Below are 22,847 nucleotides of genomic sequence, written 5' to 3' on the forward strand. Positions count from 1 at the left end.
TATCTAGATCCTTTTTGTAACACCATATACAATCAATACATCTCTTAAACACCCAAATCACCATGTTCAATTGTGCAAACTTTAATTCCACATGCCAAACCATCTTCTTATGTCACTACAATTGGTATCAGAGCGGGTCTTCAAGATCAAGGTGATTTTTGAAGAACGATTCTCGGTTTGGCAAATTTTGTCGCAATTTGAGCAATTTTGGTGAGTCTCTCTCTATGATCTCTCTTAATTTCATTGAATTCGTGCTTTGCGTTTTTGATTTGTGATCATTTGACTCGTTGGATCAAATTTTCCTTGAAAAACCCGTTTGTTATGATCCAATAATTTTTTTGTTGATCAAGCCCGATCCAATCTAAAATCTGTTTGTTTGATTCAATTCTAAATTTGAACTACTTGTTTTGAATCAAAATTGAGTTCAAAAAGCATCTTGTATTTGATTCGAATTTATGAGTTTGTTAATGTTCATCGTATTTGATTCAGCCCAAACAATCAATATGATATTGTTCATCAATAATTTGTTTTTGAGTCCAATAAAAAATACTTGGTTACTGTTCATCCGTGAGGTTTCAAAGCCCAATCGATTTTCCATTAAATCTGATCTTACAATGGTGTGAGCCCAAATTTGATTCCAGCGTATGGTTTATCAAGCATATCCCTGAATTAGTCACAAGCTTAAAATGGTTGTACCATAGATATGCATCTGTTCCGCATCTGTTCTACATTCTTAAATCGATTGTTTCTGATTATTCATCTCGTTTTCTTGATAATTTCTTCCATCTTTCTTTTGGCTGATATCGATTAGTAATCAGATAATATGTCTTGATTTCCTATGATTTGGATCATGATGAAATCGAGTTCATGCTAGTTCAAATGAAGAAATCATCAAAACTGATTCTTGATTTTGATGAACTTTTACAAAGAACACATGAATGGGATGAAGAACAGTGATAAAATCATTTTTTGATCCAAAATTGGCCATTTGAATCATCAATTTCGTGTTTATGTTCTTTGACTTTAAAAAGTCAAACTGTGAAAAAGTCAAAGTCGATGATTGTGTGATGAATTGCTAAATTGAAGGCTGAAATCATTTGATACAAGTTGGATATGGGCTCGGGGTGTCGAAAGCATGCTAAATTTGGTGTTTAATTTCGAAATTTCTTGGATTAGGGCCAATGGTGTCGATGCCTGTTCTTATGTTCTTGGTTGATTTTGGAACTCAGTCTTGGAATTTATTTGGGGTCGAATGTTCTTAATGTGAGTCAAAGTTGATGTTTTGGGTGAATGAAGAATGAAGAACGATGAAGTTGGAATAGATGATCTCAATCAACGAATTCCTTGGAGTCTGAGTTCGTTATTGCAAAGAACGAACTGGGAAGATGTTACAGGAGAACGAACAATTGATTGCTTGTGTTTGGGATGTGATAACGAAATGGGTTGATGGTCAAACTCACTTCGCATTTTGTTAATCAATTTAGAGATCAAAATCGGGTTCGCATCTAAAAATGCAATTTGGTTAACTGGTTTGAAGGCCAAGAATGTTCGCATACAAAAGTGATTTCGCATTTGTGGTCACAATCATGTTTTGGTTTTGTGGGTCAAAATCAATTTCGCATATGAGGTTGTATTGATTGGGTTGACGGTCAAACAAGGCTTCGCATCTAAGATCGATGATTGGGTTGGTATTAGTTGGTTCGTTCGCATCCATGCATCGTATGTTCAATGTGCGAAAGTCTTCATATCCAAATGGAATGCGAAGTGAAAGGGTTGTTTCATTTCGTATCCCTGAACTTTCAAAGAAGTGACAGTTTTAGCACACTTTTGCAATCGGGTCATAAAATGTGATAAATATTGAGTTTTCATTTCACACACCTACAGTTTATGCGAATTGGCAAATTTTACCCAGTTTCGCATTTGGGGTAAAATTTTTGAGAAATGGGAATATTTTCGAATCAGGTCCCTGCAGTTTGTGCGAATTTACACATTCTACCCAGTTTCGCAAATAGGGGTGTGTTTCGCATATTTGGCTATTCTTGGCGCAACGGGTCACTGCATAATTTTGAAAATGACAATTTCTACCCATTTTTGAGAAATTTTGTCAAAGGAAATCCATGAACGAAGCTAAAAATTGATTATTTTTTGGATTTTCCGGATTGAAGCACAAAGTTTATGCCACATATTAAGGGGGAGTTTTGAAATGAAATATTCCGAATAGAACACGTTCTTTTTCCTTGGAGTTTTATAATCAAATTTCGATAATAAAAAGGGGGAGAAGTTTTATATGGAAATTCGAACTTGAATTTTTCATATTACGCGGATTTGAAGACCGAAGTGATCTTGAAGTTTTGAAGCCACGAGATGATGCAATTGGAAGTTCGGAAGTGATGTATTCGAAATGGGTTTGGAATTATTGAAGATTTTTGGGGTGTGTTTTTATGCGCATCTTTAGGGTGATTATTTGGAGTTTGGAATACTCTTGATCATTCGTTGCTGCTCGGTTTGTATGGTCTCACATCCTAGAGCCCAAATTTAAGAATCATGGAAGAATTGAAGATTGAAGTTTGTTTCGACATGTATCACCTTTGAGGCTCGAACCGCGTAGTTGCTCGACTTTGGAAGATTTGAAGTGGGTCATTCATTCCTAACTTTGAGGGGGAGAATGTTAGGGTACAAACTTTTCAATGAATGACTTTGTAATGTTTGACTTTTGTAAAACCCACTTGCATGTGGAGTATTTGCCTTAGGACACATGAGAGATAGTGAGTGAGAGAGAGACATGTAAACACCTCTATAAATTGTAGGTTCATACCACTTGTAGAGGTGTGCTTGAGAGATATAAAAGTGAGTGTGTAAGTGTGTGTTATTTATGTAGTCTAGATCTAGATCATTTTTGTAACACCATATACAATCAATACATCTCTTAAACACCCAAATCACCATGTTCAATTGTGCAAACTTTAATTCCGCATGCCAAACCATGTTCTTATGTCACTATAGCTGTGTCCTTTGCCTTAAGCATGGTCAGTCGCTATCAGGGAAATCCTGGAAGAGCTCATTGGATAGCAGTGGAAAATATTGTCAAGTATCTGCAAAGGACAAAGGATATGATTCTAATCTTTGGAGGCAATGATATGCTGAGAGTGACTGCGTATAGTGACACCAACCTTCAAACAAATAAAGGAAACTTTAGCTCTCATTCTGACTGCGTATTTACATTAAACAGAGGAGCAGTTACTTGGAAGAGTTCCAAGCAAGACACGGTGGCTGATTCTACGTGTGAATCATAGTACATAGCGGTAAGTGAAGCATCAAAGGAAGCGGCTTGGCTGAGGAATTTTATCGGAGATCTTGGAGTAGTTCCAACCATTTGGTAACCGATGAAACTTTTCTACGATAATAAAGGTGTAGTTGCTTTGACTGAAGAACCGAGAGACCATGGAAAGTCAAGACATATCAACGGAAAATAGCATTACATCAGACATAGAGTAAAAGAATGTCACCTCATTGTGAAGAGGGTATCATCAAAAGAGAATCATGTTGATCCTTTGATGATGGATCTAAGTAGGGTTAAGCACAACCAACATGCTAAAAACATGGGATTAAGAGATGTTATTAGTTTTAGTAGTTAGATGAGTAGTTTGAAACTTGTCAAAAAAAATGTAATTTATTTATGGTGACTAAATAATATAAATTATTTATGAGTTTTTTTACTACCTTTATCAATTATTTATTCTTGTGTTTCCTTTTGCATGTTTTACTCATACTTTTGGAAGTAAGTAGTGAATTAAGACTGTCATAAATTGGATTGTAGATCTTCTAAGGAGGTTAGACATAGCAATTGCATTGTTACAAAATTCATGAGTACATAGAAATGGAGATCTAAGTATTAGATAAACCCACGTTTATAGTATTACTCCATGGATTATATCACGAGTAACTGTAAGATGATAATATCCTATATTCTGGAAACCGAGATATATGAATTGTAATTTACAAGTCGGTTTTGCATTGGTGTTGCGACAATGCACCAATACCATGATGTTATAAAACGTAGTGTCATGTATGACTTGATGAGTAAAGGATACAAGCATATGAGTCAAAGTTTATTCCTTCCTTTTTCCCTAACAGAAAAATGATATCTTTGGGCCCCTCGGTGATTTGGTGTTGACTTATAGTGCAGGGCCCAACCATGACTCAATTGATGTGTTCAATATGAAGTCTTATACCGTCATCACAAATTGGGAAATCGGAAACAAAACTTGGATAATGAGATGATTCTAATCCATCTCTCATGTCTGTACGATATCTAAAAGAATGTAGGAATATAAGATCACTTATCTTAGGACCGATGTGTTGGATTAGTGTCTAAGTCCATAACTATTTTGGTATGTACTTGACCTGATGGTGTATGGTCCTTTTGGGTTGCCTTCACCAAAGAAACTTGATAGGATGAATTATGGAGAGAGATGATTAATTATGATTTATTAATATATTATGAGAACAATATATTAAAGGAGAAATCATATTGTTTAATTAAAATTAGTCAAGAATTAATAAGAATTAATAAGAATTAACTTTGTGGCTAAAAGACATTAATTAAATAAAGTGGAATAGAACTGTCAATTGTGTGATAGTTGAATATTGGGCTAATGGACTCCAAAGAGGATGGAGTGGACGAATTCTATGGGGAAACCCATTAGAAATCATCCAAGGCCTCTAAGGAGGGAGTCCATGGGTTGCTTAGGGCGTAAGCAGTCAAATTAGGGTTTCCTTTTTAGATAACCCTAATAGCCTCACTATTTAAGGATCCCTAGGGCACCAAAAACGTGGCCAACTGATTCCTTACGGTTTCTACACGTTTTTGGGGTGCTTCCTCGCTTATGATTCTTCATCCTCTTGCTCTTGGTGTTTGTGAGCCATTAGAGGAGTGACACTTGTGACTCTAAGCTTTCTAAAGCCATTACAAGGAGGAATTGAGATTGTTATTGCTACATAACAATTAAGGTAAGATCTAAAACCCATTCTTATGTTAATATGATTAATTGTATACTAGAACTAGGTTTAAAGTCTTGGATGAATTGCATGTACAATAGAGAAACCTAGATCCAAGCATTAGGGTTTGCATGAGCACATAGGATGTCCTTATGGCTAAAACTCATCAGTGGTATCAGAGCCTTGACTGGTTTCTATTTTATTGATTCCTTGTTTGTTTGTTCAAGCTTTAAAAATCGATTTTTTGTGCCCCTGACTGATGAACTCGACGAGTTCCATAGTAGACTCGGCGAGTAGCTTCAACTTGGCGAGTTCAAAGTGGAACTCGGCAAGTTCGAGCGTCAGTCAGGGCAGATTTCGGGATTTCTTGTTGTTTTGCTTGAGGATACTTGCCTTAATTGTTTTGGGTCATTAATATTCTAATTTTCATATATATATTTGAGTATATCCTTGACAAAACAAAAGATAATTACCATTTGATTGAATGATAATTTCCTTATATGATAATAATTGATTATTTGAATTAAATTGGTTAATTGTCTTGCAAGTAATATTGACTAGGTCAAATTTAGATAATCATTAAATTAATTGTTTAATTTAAATTATTTTCTATTTGATTCATAATGTTTTGAAATGTTTCAAAACTTGCCTCAAGTTTTGGAATTTAAAAGTTGATTAAAAGTTTAATTTAGAAATGTTAAATTCTATAACCCTAGTATTGTTTTGAAAAGTCCATATCACACCCTTATGATTTTATTAATTAATTAAAGTGTATAATTAAAAGAGATTTAATAAATCCATAAAGTTTTGGTTCATATTTAATTAAATTAAAAGTATAATTATTAAATTAGACCACTTAGTATTTTAAAAGTATAAAATACACCATATACTATATATAACATTAAAAGTCGAGTATTATATATGTATGAGTAAACAGTCAGTCTTACCGTTAGTATGCCTTATTCACGAAGCTGGTCTATAAGGGGTGTTTAAGGAAATTGCCTATAAAATGGCGATTGAATGGGTATCCACTCTTACCCACCGCACTCTTGACTAGTGGAGGGTCGTTAGCCGAACGGGTAGGATAGGACAAACCCCTTTCCATTAAAAGTCTAATGAAGTACAAAAGTAACTAAATGCTTTTACAAAATTCCCAATCTTAGTTACTTTAGGCAAAAGTGAATTGATGAAATTCCATGAAATTACACTTTGTGCCCATGCGAAGACGTTAGTAGAGTGTGTGTGGTTAACCGACACTCTAAATGGTTCTAAGCAAAGGTAGCAAAGGGTGACTCATTGTTTGTCATAGTTCGGTGGAGCGTGTGTGGTTAACCGGCACATTGAATAGGTGATTGTAACATTGAGGGCACCATGTAAGTTTGCATGGTTATTCACACATTGTTTTGTGATCCTCGGCATCCTAGTCACAAATCAAGGGGCATATCAAGATTTAAACATGCCATTGAAAAGTTCAATGAATCTCAAAAGATCTAGCAATTTTCATTAGATTTAAAAATTAAATTTATTTTTCATTTTTTCATGGTGGAAATTAGTGAATCGTCATTCACTTACCTTCAAATATTCTACAACTAGATTACGGCATCCCTCTTCTAGGTTGTAGAGTATTGTGTTGGATCCTAGCCTCGATGTTTCATTTGGGTGTCACATCGAGGATTCTAATCAACTTAACTTGAATTTTTTTCTCCCGTTTTGTAGATGTCAAAGTATTACAACTATGGTCTTCCCAAATCCCGTGGAACAAGCTTTCCACATGAAGATGATATTCCATGATTCGATCGAGGAACAAGAGATCATGCTTCACTACCTCCACCTCCTCCAATTATTCTCCGTAACCCACAAGTTCGAAGGCTTGAAAAGTTCAAGCTCACTCAAGCCCTTTTGGCAAGTAGACATGAAGAAGGAAAGTCAATGTGTGTACACGTCCTAGAGATAGAGTCACACATTGGTAGGTTAAGAATGTTGGTGTCACACCCCAAAACCAAGAACGGCAGAAACGTTCTGGGGCGGAGGACGTCATGTATAATATCAACAACAGTGTAAAGTAGTAAACAAGCAACAACATCAACCATTGCATTAATAAAATAATTATTATACAATTGTGTTCTGTCAAATTTTGATAAACACTAAAGCATAAATCAAAATGAAAGATAAGTCTTGAACAAGCTCCATCTTCCTTTCTCCTGGCATCGGTACCTGTCTATGATGACCTGAGGATACAAGTAATTTTGAAAGCGAGTATCAGCTTTGAAGCTAGTGGGATCATAAGTATTTAGTGTCTTAATTTGTATGTAAGTATTTTTATGTAAGAATTTGTAAGTCTATGTATTGTAAGTATTGAAAGTGTATATGAATTGTAAGTGTTTGAAAAACCCTAGAATCCCTATGATTCCTACTAGTATATGAAGGTGTCTTCTACCAAGACCTAACTGTTCTGAATGTATGTATCTTGTAAGAGTATGTATGTTCCCAAGTATAACTATCATTATCCAAAAATATAGTTTTTACATTTTCGTGCGTCGTGTGAATGTTCACGAAGTGAATGTGATGGGAAAAAGAAATAGTACTAAGGTGTAGTGCTATAAGAACTACTGCCGTACTAACTACCTTAAACATGATTTTTTTATTAAGGCATTATGTGATAAATTGTACCATACTATCGACTGGTAACAACGACATAAGAATGGTCGTAATAAGGAATGACGTTTGGCACCCGTAGACCTGCAGATCCCACTGTAGCTAGCAGTAAGGTGTAGGATAGTCAATCCAGTATAGATCTATACACAAAATCATACTATAGACTGGTTACAACGACATAAGAATGGTCAAAAATAATGTATGACGTTTGGCACCCGCAGACCTGCAGGTCCCGCTGTAGCTAGCAGGAAGGTGTAGGATAGTCAATCCACTATAGAATCTATACGCAAACTCACGCTCTCCCTTCAAGAGACTCTGGCTACAACTCGGGCCATGTCATTTAAGTCATGCTTCGATTTAAATCACAATAATTAACGTATTCTTGTATATGTAATGTAATGTTTCTCGTTCTAGTATAGTTGTATATGTTCTCCTCCTAGTATAGTTGTATATGTTCTCTTTTTAGTACAGTTGTATATGTTCTCCTCCTAGTATAGTTGTATATGTTCTCTTTCTAGTATAGTTGTATATGTTCTCCTCCTAGTATAGTTGTATATGTTCTCTTTCTAGTATAGTTGTATATTCATTGGATTTTACGGCCCAGGGGAGTAAACTCCTGGCCGTAAACTCTCCTTAGGTCCCTAATTGAAGCTTAGAATTACTACAACTCTAGTGGGAATTGTTTCAAGGCTTATACAAGTGTTTGGGAACCATATTGACTCCTTTGGGGAGTTTACGGCCCAGAGACCACATTCCCTTGGAGTTTACGGCCGTAAACTCCCTTGGGAGGGTTTTTATGGTGTTTTCAAGTCTCAAACATTTCTAGGAACTAAACTAGGCTTTTGTACTTGTCTTTAGAAGAGTTTATGGAACAATTGGCACCATTTTATGGAGTTTACGGCCCTGGAACCTTTTGGGCCGTAAACTCCCTCACTCATGGAGTTCTAAGTGTTTTAACTAGTCCATAACTCATTTAGGTACATGCCCAAATTTGTCTCTTGGCTTAAGGAAGGATTTAGGGTGTCATTTGACCCCTTTTTAGGTGTTTACGGCCCAAGAGTTTTTCTTGGCCGTAAACTCCTTTTTCCTTGTGATTTCTTATGTTTGCTAGGCTATAAACACTTTAGGGTACTTGTCCTAATTTAATCTAATCCTTAGGAAGTGTTTCAAAGCATTTTGGCACTTAAAACTTGGAGTTTACGGCCTAAGAAGCTCCTTGGCTGTAAACTCCCTTCTAGCCATGATTCCTAATTGTTTTGTGGTATAAGGCATGAATTGGAGGCCCCTAGTTCGAGTTCTAAAGCTTTGAGGGTCATTGGAACCCTTTAGGACCTTAAAATGGAGTTTACTCCCCAAGAACGTTCTTGGGCGGTAAACTCCCGGATCTCACATATTTGGCATGTAATCTATGTTATTAAGCTTATAACAAGTATTATAAAACAACTAGAGAAGTATACTAACGATTTGGGATAAAAACCCGAAGATCCGTGAGAGAGAATTTGGCTTTTCTCTAATTGGAATTCAACTAATGAACCAATTTGGTTCAGAATTCTATTTATAGTCCTGAGATTTTTGGCAGAAAATATTTCTATTCTCGGAATGAATTCTAATGTCCTAGAGTATTGGAATTACAGTGTTGCACAAAACCTTAGTGCATCCACTCTCCTAATATATCCTTAGGTGTAAGATCCTGAAAACTGCCAAACTTATACTCGAAATCTGAATTTTCACTGTAACTGCTCTACTTCTATTGGCTTGGTGTGGTTTGTTCAGAATGGAAAATTCGGGTTGTCACGTCATCCCCCTGTTCAAGGGAATTTCGTCCCGAAATTAGAATTTAGTCAAGGAAGTACGCACGAATGATCGAGTCGTGAGGAGGAAACTTCCTAATCTATTGGTTCTAGCGCACTTAAGTGAAAATCGGGTTCTTTGTTGGCATTCCAACGAACCTTCACTAATTGGCGACGGCGTTGCTTCGTCCGCTTGACCTCTCGGTCGAGGGTCACTACGGTTCTAATACGAAGGCGAGGATCTCAACGAGTGGACTTACAAGAGTCCTAACGGAAATGTATGGTTCGACGATCGAGACGTGAAGAGTAGGATGTATGTTACTGAGTTCGCGGAGTAGGTCTAGTTTGTGCGAGGTACATGACCGATTCTGATAAGAATCTCGGAGGTCCTAACTATATTGGATTTAGCTTTCCACACGATACGAAGCGTATTAAGCCATTCTCAAAGTGAGTTATCCTAAAGAACTTGGTCACTCACTTGGAATTTCAAAGGTTCCTTTTCCTGCTTAACTTCCCAGTCAAAAGCCACCCCTTGCTGGGTCAAAGTCGTACGGGTTTCTGTAGCTTGCGAGGAGTTCTGAATGAACTAAGGCGGTAGGTCAGTAAGACCTAGAATTTGGCGAAAAACTGCCGGCGTCTCTGGTGTCGACGAATGCTCAATGGTTTTTGACAAATTGAAAGAGTGCTCATGATTTCTCACATTACTAACAGTGTGTCATAGAAATTTGACTCTTCAATTTCAAAACCCGAGCCTAGAGAACTTCGCTAAAGTTCCTCTGTAGGAAATGTTTCCATGGGTTTTCTTCTTACTACGAGGGTAGATAGGTAAGTCATTACGTGGAGAAATGACGAACTGATCCAAGTAAGAAAGACGTAGCCCTATTCATTTAGCTCATGAAAACTATGGGCGTATTGGTCCTATCCGAAGGGTACCACTACGGACTCGAAGTGTCCGTATCGAGTTCAGGAGATAGTCTTCCGGACATCTTTCCCTAACACTCGGACTGGTGATATTCGGATCTCAGGTCCATTCCTGAAAGTAATTCTTTCCTTGCGTTTGCTCAACCATTTCATCTATGTGAGGCAGAGATAACGATTTCTAATGAAAATCTCGACGGAGTCCTCGATATCCGAGACACATACGATGCAATCCGTCGATCTCTAGGAGAATATGACCGGGGTTCTCTAGGGTGAGAAACCTAGTCTTCTAATTCTATTTCTGTGTAGCTCGCTAAGTTTGTTTGTACTGTTCTGGTATCTCTGTAGGTGTTTAAACTATAGGGTGATCTGTTTACAAGAGTCGTACTGGGTTCTAAGTTTGTTCACATGACGTTGTGATTACTCGTAGACTTAAGCAGTTCTCCGTCCTGAAGTTCATATTAGAATTCATACATGGTTTCACAATCACAACTTCGGGTATACAAGTCGTATATAATTAAGGTTGAAAAGTGTCACACCCCCAAACCTGAACGGCGGAAACGTTCGGGGGCGGATGACTTCATGTGGTAACGTAACAAATGAATACATAGTAAAGAAAGAAATACAACCATCATATATATAATTGAAAGTTTACATTTGTCAAAAGTTACATGTTCAAAACCAATTACAATATGATGTCAAAATACGAGATTAAACTGGCGCCGCAGCATCCCTTCATCAAAAGCAAAATGAATACCTGAAATTTACTGATTCCCTGGGACATACAAGTAAATTTTGAAAGAGTAGATCAGCATTTAAGCTGGTGAGTTTCATAAGTATTTAAATGACAATGTTTGAATGAAATGAAATGTTTTGTCTTTGTTTGTTTGTGTTTAGAAAATCCTATATTTTCTACTAGTATAATAGTAGCCTTCACTCAAGACCAATGTTTGTTTCTAAAATGTATGTAGGTGTAAAATAACCAATGAGTTTGAAAACCTTGTAAATCAATGCATTTTTAATACCCCTTGTGAGTTTTATAACCATAATATTGACTCGGAATGCCTATACACAACGTTCTTCAGGCGTTGGAATGTTATGACGTTTGTCACCCCAAACGGTGGACTGTAGCTAACAGTCAGGGCGTGGGTTGTCAAGCCCGTATAGATCTATACACAAACACCATGCTCCGCCTCCAAGGGATTCTGGTATATAATACAGGACTTGAAATGTGTACTCGAACGTACATGAAGTTAGTGTCTCACAAAACCGTGGTATAAAAACAGATCTACTTGTTAAAATGTTACGTTTGTTCTTGTATACGAAAGTAAACTTCTTGAAATTCATGTTTCTAGTACATAAGAGTTAGAAATTTGTTCGTAAAACTATACCTATTATAGTTTTCTAAAAGTGTGTCTTGTTTGTTTAGAAATGCCTAGAAAAGGAATCACTTGTTTATGAAACCATAGATTTTTGGTGTAGAGTCTAAGATAGACAAGAATAATCTAAGAAAAGTTTAGTTTATACATGCATTACAACAATGTATATTTCAAAAGATAGAATGCTATTTTAACATATTTTATACATATGAAAGTTCCTTATAAAGTTTGTAAATCGCATGTGATTTGGATATATAAAAGCATATAAAAGAGTTTCTTTATGTAACACACGATAATACTCGTGTGTTTTACTTGTAATCCCCCCCATTGAAAGCATAAAAAAGAATTTAAAGAATATTTAAAAGGTAGATAAAGGGGTATGAACTCACTTGAAAGTTTGAAGATAGCGAGATGGAAAACCGGGCAGAGTTTCGTCTCGGGAAACGGATTTTCCTCGGGATTCTCGGGAATCTCGGGAGTAAAATTGACCCTCAGGACTTGAGCAAAAAAGACCAGAGCTGCGGGTTTGAACGGGCACGGAAAACGAGGCAAGGTTGTGAGAGAGAGGAGAGAAATGAGCCCTTTTCTCGGAAGCCCTCGCATCCTATTTATAGGAAGGCTGAACCGCCTCGGTACGCGGGGCGTACGCTCGTACGCAGCGCGTACGCGTACGTCATGCATGACCGAAGCCTCGACTGCCTCGGCTTCGGATGGGACGGGTTGCTGGGTACGCGGGTCGGATGGGACGGCGGGTCGGATGGGATGGCGGGTCGGACGGGTCGGATACTTCGGACGGGTCGGACGAGTCGGAAGCCTCGGATAGGGCGACGTGGACGATCAGAGGCCAAGTCTCTCGGGTACGCAGGGCGTACAGGGGTACGCAGCGCGTACCCGGATGAGGACGCTGACTCCTCTTCGGATAAGGTCCGAAATTTTGAATTAAATAAATATATAATTTATTTAATAAACTTCAAAAATTCATATCTTCTTCATACGAACTCCGTTTTCGATGGTCTTTATATCCACGCGTAGGTGAGACTACGCTCTACAACTTTCGTTTAGACTCCGACGGCAAATTCCGAAATTATTTTTTTATTATTTATTTTAAACTCATCGTGTTTAAGGAATTTCTTTGAAAATTCATAACTTCTTTATCTGATGTCGGTTTTTGCCAAACTTTTTACCGCTGGAATACCATTGTCGAGACCTTCGATTCTCGTTTAGGTCATTCCGGCCAAAAGTCGCTCGATCTTCGATTTGAGTTTTTAGCTGTCTGTTGCTAAGCCGAACTTGGAAAAATCATAACTTCGCTATATGAAGTCGGATTTGGGCGTTCTTTTCACGTACGATCATGGTTTAAAGTCATTTAAACATAGAAGGAAATTAAATAGAACTATTTGTACATTTTATTATGAAAGTAAATTTTTATTACTCAAAAGTGGTTACAATACTTGACCCTTTTTGGTCATTATAAAGAGTTGAAATATCGGGTTGTCACAAAAAGGTAGTCGAATAACTGATTCTTCTTTAAGCTCATATCCCATCGGGGAAAAAGAAATTAAAGTGGAATCATCAATTCTAAACATGTAGAAGCTTGATTATATATAACTCTTACGTATACCTTCCTCAGTGATAGATCAATGACATGAATCCTTGGATTGAACTTGACGTACTGCATGAGTGGTACTTCGGGGGTTTCTTCTGAAAAGAAGGGAACTATGAGGTACTCCATGCATGAGTACTTCGGTGTTCTGATATGATGGCTTCGCTAGAAAAGTGATCTAGAAGAAAGAGATGTACGTATGAAGCTGTTTTTGTGAGGATCAAATTGAATCGAGTCATATGATAATGTCAGAATCATACTGAAACTTAAAGACATTAGATTTGAACATAAAACGTTTACAGACAAAAACACAACCGTGCAACCATGAACAGAGTTACAGTACTTTAGATTTACCACAAGACTATTGCTCCGAATAAGATATACTACAAAAGAAAAGTATACGCAGCACGAGACTCCCTATACAGACAGGATCTCGCAAAAGGTAAGACTCTAGTTGCACTAGTTCTAGATAGTTTATAAGTCTGTTGCAATGAAACGCCTTAATTACATTAACGTGGTTCCAGAGTAGGCTCTCCTGCAGTTGTGATCCTGAGAATCTTCCCATCGGCACCCGAGTTCTTTGTTATCGGGCAATCTTTCTTGAAGTGCCCAATTTCACCGCATTGGTGACATATCTGGACAACACCAATATTGGTGGTGGAAGTGAAGTGTTGAGTAGGAGTTATGGGGACACGGTTGTTTTCATTGATCTTCTCTTTGGACAATTTATGTGATAATGCCCTGCCTCACCACAACTATATCAAACTAGGCTTGCTCCAGTGGTGGAGGTAGTTCTATAGAAACGAGCAATGTGCCCCATCTTGTTGCAACTATTGCATTGCCAGGCTCGGCAAGTTCCCTTGTGGTGGTAGTTGCACCGGTCGCATTTCGGGAGTGTTCCTTTGTATGGTCTGCTCGGTACTGGGATGGCAGAGGTTTCCACTTGCTGTTGTTGCATGGCAAGTTTTTGGGGTTTCTTGCGTTCTTTCTGAGTTTGACGCTTCCGTTTCTTGTTCTTTGATTTTTGGCTTTGCGAGCCTGTGGCTATTACTGTTTGATGACCTCCTGGATGGATACCACGATTGGAAACTCCATTCCCATCAGCAGCATTGACTGTGCTGTTAGCGCTATGGTGCGCAAGGACTGTGGTTACGGAAGCCACCACGGCAGCTGTAACTGTTGTTTGAAAGGTAGCGGCGTCCATAGGAAAAGAGGAGGTTTCCCTGTTCGACTGGTTGCTTCCGGATGACGACATGATTCTGTAACACGAAAGATAAGGATTTTTGTGAGCGATTCTGATTGACCCTGATGTACTTAGATTTTTCATGTAAAGAGTACGACTATGTTCTCGAAAGTTTGACCTACATCCCTATGATGCAGTCCTAGTACGGAATGGAAGTATGTTCGTAGAATGGTCTCAAAACGTTTGCTGTGCAAGCCGAGGTATCGTGGGTTGGTGAATAACAGGATCCAACCACTGAAAGAGACTTGGAAATGTCTCCGGAGCTAAATTACTATAGTCCAATGACTTGACTAAAGCATGTTTCAGATAGACCCTAATGAAGGTATGATAAGAGTACTTGAATGAAGAATGACACAAAAGTTAGCCGGCTGATATTCACGATGTAAAGATTCTAGAAAATGACCTTGTAAAGGTCTTACATCATATCCACAGAAGATAGTTCCTGACAGCATAAAGGCCTAACTAAAGTACTTACGGTACCAGATAATTTCATAGAAAATGCCGCATCAGGCATAGACAGAAAAATACGATTCCTCTTTATAAGGAAATAAAGTAAAGCGTCTACGAAAGGTCTTCATCATGGTGATCATTCAAGGGAATAGGATGATCATTCTCTGGTTCTTCTCCAAACCAACCAGCTATGACTTCGTTCGGAAGATACTGGTTGCTGAGGGGATGGAGTCCAGCTATGTTATCTATGTGAGAATTTAGGGTAAGAGAATAATTATTAGACGAACTATCTAGATAATTATTTAGAAAACCTTCATTAGTTACATCGCTATTTGTGAAGTGCATACCAGCTATGTGTAATCTAAACAGGATAGACCTTTGAATAAGTGATCTTAATTCCAAATTCACACAGAATAGGGGTAAGGCAAAATTTCCACAAATTCTAAGTCTATAACATCCTAATTACATATGGCTTTAGTGTATCCACTTAGCAACTATCAACTTATAAATGAAGATCCCGTTTTAATTCTCAAGTATAAAGTACTTATAGTAACAACAAATACTCCTATAGTATTTTAATTTTAAAGTTATGTGCTATTGTTCTCATTGTGGTAGGGTTGGTAAGATTTTAGCATTGTTGCAACCACATAATTAAACTTAGGCACATGCTAGTCAACCCTCGGATAATATAGGCGATCAGGCTATATCTTCCCAGTTTTGACTGTATGCCTCTAAGCCCACTTGTGTTGTCCAACAATCGTAATTCTTTTGTACTGTCCTAGTGACACTGATTTTAGTATGAATGCAGCACGTATACTTACTTAAATATTTTACTATTTAAAGTATAAACTCTTGGTCAGAGTATTTTTAATCCCTTATGTATTTATAGTTAGTATATCTTTTATGGGTTGATATACTTAATTCACTATAAACAATGCTCTGATACCAATCTGTCACACCCCAAAACCAAGAACGGCGGAAACGTTCTGGGGCGGAGGACGTCATGTATAATATCAACAACAGTGTAAAGTAGTAAACAAGCAACAACATCATCCATTGCATTAATAAAATAATTATTATACAATTGTGTTCTGTCAAATTTTGATAAACACTAAAGCATCAATCAAAATGAAAGATAAGTCTTGAACAAGCTCCATCTTCCTTTCTCCTTGCATCGGTACCTGTCTATGATGACCTGAGGATACAAGTAATTTTGAAAGCGAGTATCAGCTTTGAAGCTGGTGAGATCATAAGTATTTAGTGTCTTAATTTGTATGTAAGTATTTGTATGTAAGAATTTGTAAGTCTATGTATTGTAAGTATTGAAAGTGTATATGAATTGTAAGTGTTTGAAAAACCCTAGAATCCCTATGATTCCTACTAGTATATGAAGGTGTCTTCTACCAAGACCTAACTGTTCTGAATGTATGTCTCTTGTAAGAGTATGTATGTTCTCAAGTATAACTATCATTATCCAAAAATATAGTTTCTACATTTCCGTGCGTCGTGTGAATGTTCACGAAGTGAATGTGATGGGAAAAAGAAATAGTACTAAGGTGTAGTGCTATAAGAACTACTGCCGTACTAACTACCTTAAACATGATTTTTTTATTAAGGCATTATGTGATAAATTGTACCATACTATCGACTGGTAGCAACGACATAAGAATGGTCGTAATAAGGAATGACGTTTGGCACCCGCAGACCTGCAGATCCCACTGTAGCTAGTAGTAAGGTGTAGGATAGTCAATCCAGTATAGATCTATACACAAACTCATACTATAGACTGGTTACAACGACATAAGAATGGTCGAAAATAATGTATGACGTTTGGCACCCGCAGACCTGCAGGTCCCGCTGTAGCTAGCAGCAAGGTGTAGGATAGTCAATCCATTATAGAATCTATACGCAAACTCACGCTCTCCCTTCAAGAGACTCTGGCTACAACTAGGGCCATGTCATTTAATTCATGCTCCGATTTAAATCACAATAATTAACGTATTCTTGTATATGTAATGTAATGTTTCTCATTCTAGTATAGTTGTATATGTTCTCCTCCTAGTATAGTTGTATATGTTCTCTTTCTAGTATAGTTGTATATGTTCTCCTCCTAGTATAGTTGTATATGTTCTCTTTCTAGTATAGTTGTATATGTTCTCCTCCTAGTATAGTTGTATATGTTCTCTTTCTAGTATAGTTGTATATGTTCTCCTCCTAGTATAGTTGTATATGTTCTCTTTCTAGTATAGTTGTATATGTTCTCGTAGTAATGTAATGTATAGACTCATGAATGAACTGACTCATTGATCTAGCAGTTGTAGTAGTACGATCATGTGTTACCCCGATGGTAACTTACTAATGATGTGTATAGTACGCATGAATATGGAAGTACTTTTATGTCTATATCTGTATAATTGATATATAACTAATATGGAAACGACCTTCGGAAGGTCACCCGAAATCCCACCAGACCACATCCAAATCGAGAAAAAGGAAATAGGGCGGATGGCCTTCCTAAGCCCTTTAAACATTGCTTATATATCTATACATATATGGGCATGCAATTTATAAGTAGTAAAAGCATAAATAAGTTTTGTAAGAGATTTGAAATAGAAATATTATTTTAAGAAATGATCGACTTGATGTCAATCTAAAAAACAATTTGAAGGCATAAGTTTGATAAAACAGTTTAAGTATAAGGAAACATTTGTTTGAAACACAGTTGAAAATAAGTTTGAAAGGTAATGTACAGAGTAAGATGTACAGTGTAATAAGGAGTTTAAAACATATAAAATGTTTATAAAAATCATTTGAAGGAAACCGTTTGGTAAAACGGCTCATGAGTAGCCAAATCTTTTGAATGTTGTATATTAATCACATGTGATTGATATAATAACTAGCGTAATTTCTACTTATTAATCGCATGTGATTGATATAATAACTAGCATAATTCTACTTGTATTCCCCCCACAAAACATTTAAAAATAGTTTAAAACATTATTTAAGGGGTATGAACTCACCTATAGTAAGTGACTGGAATTGAACGGACTGTTATCGTACGGAAGGATCGGACAAGTGCTTGGTGTCAAGTGAAGACTTAGACACACACAAAGATCCTAATTCCATATGCAAATATATGTATATAGATAATTAGTGATTAAAACACTAATTATACAAGTATAAACATTTAAACGCGAGGAAAACACTTTTGGTCATGTGCTAGGAGGCTAATGGGTTGCGACAAAGGAGTGCAATGCCCCTAATGGGAGTTTAAGGTCTAATGACCATATTCATTGGAGTTTACGGCCCAGGGGAGTAAACTCCTGGCCGTAAACTCTCCTTAGGTCCCTAATTGAAGCTTAGAATTACTACAACTCTAGTGGGAATTGTTTCAAGGCTTATACAAGTGTTTGGGAACCATATTGACTCCTTTGGGGAGTTTACGGCCCAGAGACCACATTCCCTTGGAGTTTACGGCCGTAAACTCCCTTGGGAGGGTTTTTATGGTGTTTTCAAGTCTCAAACATTTCTAGGAACTAAACTAGGCTTTTGTACTTGTCTTTAGAAGAGTTTATGGCACAATTGGCTCCATTTTATGGAGTTTACGGCCGTGGAACCTTTTGGGCCGTAAACTCCCTCACTCATGGAGTTCTAAGTGTTTTAACTATTCCATAACTCATTTAGGTACATGCCCAAATTTGTCTCTTGGCTTAAGGAAGGATTTAGGGTGTCATTTGACCCCTTTTTAGGTGTTTACGGCCCAAGAGTTTTTCTTGGCCGTAAACTCCTATTTCCTTGTGATTTCTTATGTTTACTAGGCTATAAACACTTTAGGGTACTTGTCCTAATTTAATCTAATCCTTAGGAAGTGTTTCAAAGCATTTTGGCACTTAAAACTTGGAGTTTACAGCCTAAGAAGCTCCTTGGCCGTAAACTCCCTTCTAGCCATGATTCCTAATTGTTTTGTGGTATAAGGCATGAATTGGAGGCCCCTAGTTCGAGTTCTAAAGCTTTGAGGGTCATTGGAACCCTTTAGGACCTTAAAATGGAGTTTACTCCCCAAGAACGTTCTTGGGCGGTAAACTCCCGGATCTCACATATTTGGCATGTAATCTATGTTATTAAGCTTATAACAAGTATTATAAAACAACTAGAGAAGTATACTAACGATTTGGGATAAAAACCCGAAGATCAGTGAGAGAGAATTTGGCTTTTCTCTAATTGGAATTCAACTAATGAACCAATTTGGTTCAGAATTCTATTTATAGTCCTGAGATTTTTGGCAGAAAATATTTCTATTCTCGGAATGAATTCTAATGTCCTAGAGTATTGGAATTACAGTGTTGCATAAAACCTTAGTGCATCCACTCTCCTAATATATCCTTAGGTGTAAGATCCTGAAAACTGCCAAACTTATACTCGAAATCTGAATTTTCACTGTAACTGCTCTACTTCTATTGGCTTGGTGTGGTTTGTTCAGAATGGAAATTTCGGGTTGTCACAGTTGGGATCTATTGTTTGTGAGGAGCTGGCTGTTGAGTGGGTTCTTCAGTCGCTTACTGACTCATATAGTAAGTTCGTAAGAGAGTATTATATGATGAATCACGATGTGACCCTCATCCATCTCACCTATATGCTTATTGCTGCTGAATCAGCATTGGTTTGGCGTACTGGAAAAGCAAAGTTGATTGGTGAATTTGCCTTCCAGACCTCTATGGATATAGGCAATGGCAACGAAAGGCATGCCATGATTGAAAAGTTTGGTCATAAGAGAAAGGAAAAGTCTGAAGTAGTTTCGTGTGTTGTTCCAAAAGAGTCCATTTGCTTTTATTGCCAAGAAAAGGGGCATTGGAGACGAAGCTGCCCTATTTACCTAAGAGATCTAAGAGATGGGAGAGTCAAAACGTATGGCTCTACTTTAGGTAAAATCGATTAACTAACTCTTTTAAGTTCCTATTCTAGATTCCTAATACATGATGTGATAAGATTACATTGGGTGTTTTGTAGGATTATAGAAAAGAGAGGAAGCTTAAGGGAAGAAGTGAGCGGAATCTAATCGTAAAGAAATGGTTTTCGATCGCATTGTTTGAAGATTGGATTTTGAGCTACTATTTGGAGTTAGAATATATTGCTAAGAAATATGTATTAACATAGTTTTTCAATTGAATTGCATTGTAAGGACAAATTTTTCCGCAATAAAATAAAATTTGATTTTATATTATTTATTTATCCTTGCAATGGCATGTATGAAAAATTGATGTTTGAATGTTTCTATTATTAGCAGAACGAATAAGAAGAATCAAGCAGGCACAAAGATAAAAGTTTCTCTATTCTAAGAATAAGGGGGAGTACCTTTTATTATGTTTTATGATAGGTCTTAATGATTAAGAACCATATCTCAATTGATCCTCTAAGTGAGTCTTAGTGCAATTGTATGTCTAAGAAGAGGAATCAAGAATTAAAGAAATGGTTAAGTCAAGAAGTCAATCATACTTCGTTCCAAAACAAGGCTTATAGCTAAGATTGTGACATTGAGTGACAAATCTTAAGAAGGTTTATAACATTCATCAAATGTGGAATTTGAAAAAGGTTTTTCTTATTCTTGTACATTTGAAATTGGAAAGTTGTGATGTCTTGGATAAGACAAAGACCAACTAGGACCAATTTTGTGAAGTGTTTTGTCTTGATAAAAACTACACTAACTCTTGAATATTTGTTTATCAAGAAAAAGGTTTCTTGACAAGAGAATCTTATATGTCAAGGAGTCAGCAGGAGTCTTAATGGTCTTGAAAGGTTTCAAGAACAAATCAAGAATAAACCTTATCGATCATCACTAGCACATGACTTGAGGGTTATAACCTATCGTGTTGACACTATCTTGTTTCTGTGCCATTCTAATTGAGTTAATTATGCATGTGAGTTCTATGAGTTCTCATTTGAACGCATATAAGGCAAGCACCTTGATCAATGAAAAGTATATTGATAGGAAAGGGTGAGCTGGTTAACTACTTGGAAGACATGTGGGCACTTGTGTTACCATAAGGCAAGAGATCAAGATTGAGAAGGTTCGGTCCATATGAGTTTAGATTTGTCGCAAACTTTGGTTTTGGGCAAATTCGCATGAATAGGAACACATACACCATTATAATCTAAGTGTCATAAGATTCCCTCCTTCATGAAAAAGACTGTGAGGAAATGCTTTCACTAAGAGAGATTTTAAGAAGATAGTGATTGTGAAAATTGTATTCTCGAATTCGATTATGGTTACGTTATCCTGTTGAGTCCGTTTGTGTTGCGTCTAGGGCCTTAAGTTTTGTATCCGGGTTGGGCCTGTCCATCCGTGATTTTCTAGATTAGCTAATAGGGTTTTACTATAAATATGCATGCATGTATGCATGATAAGGTGTTGATTTTGATGTTCATTATTGTAAACCCTAGACACCTCTACAGTCGAAGTTCTTTATCGAGCTCTTCTGAGGTGTTAAAGCATTAATCATTCGACATATTCATCTCTTTTCTTGTGTTTTTTATTGTGTCTTTATTCATTAACTTGCTTAGAATCATTCGATCCTAAAAGAACTTTGTTCTAACAATTGGTATCAGAGCAGGAGATTGTGTGATCAATACACATTCCTTCTGTATTCAGAAAACTTTAGGGTTTCTGCTTTTATCGTATAAATAGAAGCCGTCTTCTTCATATCGACGGTAACTCTGTTTTGGATAAAACCCTAATCTCAAGATTACAGGTTTGATTCTAACAGCTCACCATGTCTCACGATGATTCACAAACAAACCCTATCAACATCTCAAATAGCATTGGGTCTACAACCAGGGTACCTATACTCTATACTCAAGACTACGAAGTATGGGCTCATCACTTTGAAGACTACATGGTTGGATCTGAAGATAATGGATATCTCATCTGGGAAGCTATCACTCTTGGACCATTTGTACATTTGGGAACGAACACGACTGTTAAGTCTCAAAAGGATTACAGCAAGCTGATGACGAATGTAGAAAAGATGCCACAGGATGAGAAAGATAGGCTATTGTGTAACATGAAGGCCATGCGAATGATAAGATTCGCCCTGCAATCTGACACTTTTTGGTTAGTAGGTTCATGCACAATGGCTAAAGAAATCTGGGATAGGTTGAATGAACTTTACTCAACTGATGAAGATCTGGAACACTCTATTCAAACCCTGCTATTGTCAGAATTTGGAGTTTTCGAACAGAAACCCGAAGAAAAGCTCATACAGACTTTTGATCTGTTTAATCATCTCCTAAGTAAGATGATCAAGCATGGAATAGAGAGGAAGTTAATCGAGCAGAAAGTGAAGTTCATGAAGGGGCTGAGATCGGAATGGATAGCTGTAGTTTCCACTGTGAAGGCGCATGAACAGTTTAAGTCTTACTCTCTGGCAAAACTTGTGGGGATACTTAAGTCCCATGAAAGTGTGGTAAGCAAGGAAGCGAAAGTGGTTTCCAGTGTGGGATCGTTGGCTCTTGTCTCCAAAGGAAAAAGTATTGTAGAAGAAGAAGAAGAGTCAGATATGTCTGAATGTGACCTTACAAGTGAGGAGTATACAATGATGGTCACTAATCCAAAGAAGTTTGCAAGGAGAAAATTTCCAGTAAGCAAGAACTGAAACTGGCAGGGAAGTTATAGTTCTGAGAAGATGAAGGATGAACTGAAAGTCTCCTCTCAAAAGGATGAAGAGAAAAAGGAGAGCAAGCTTGCAGGAGATTCTGGATATGACTGCAACTACTGTCACAGCAAGAATCATTTTTCCAAAGATTGCATGTTAAGG

Source organism: Lactuca sativa, chromosome 7, assembly GCF_002870075.4.
Source record: "Lactuca sativa cultivar Salinas chromosome 7, Lsat_Salinas_v11, whole genome shotgun sequence".
NCBI lineage: Eukaryota > Viridiplantae > Streptophyta > Magnoliopsida > Asterales > Asteraceae > Lactuca > Lactuca sativa.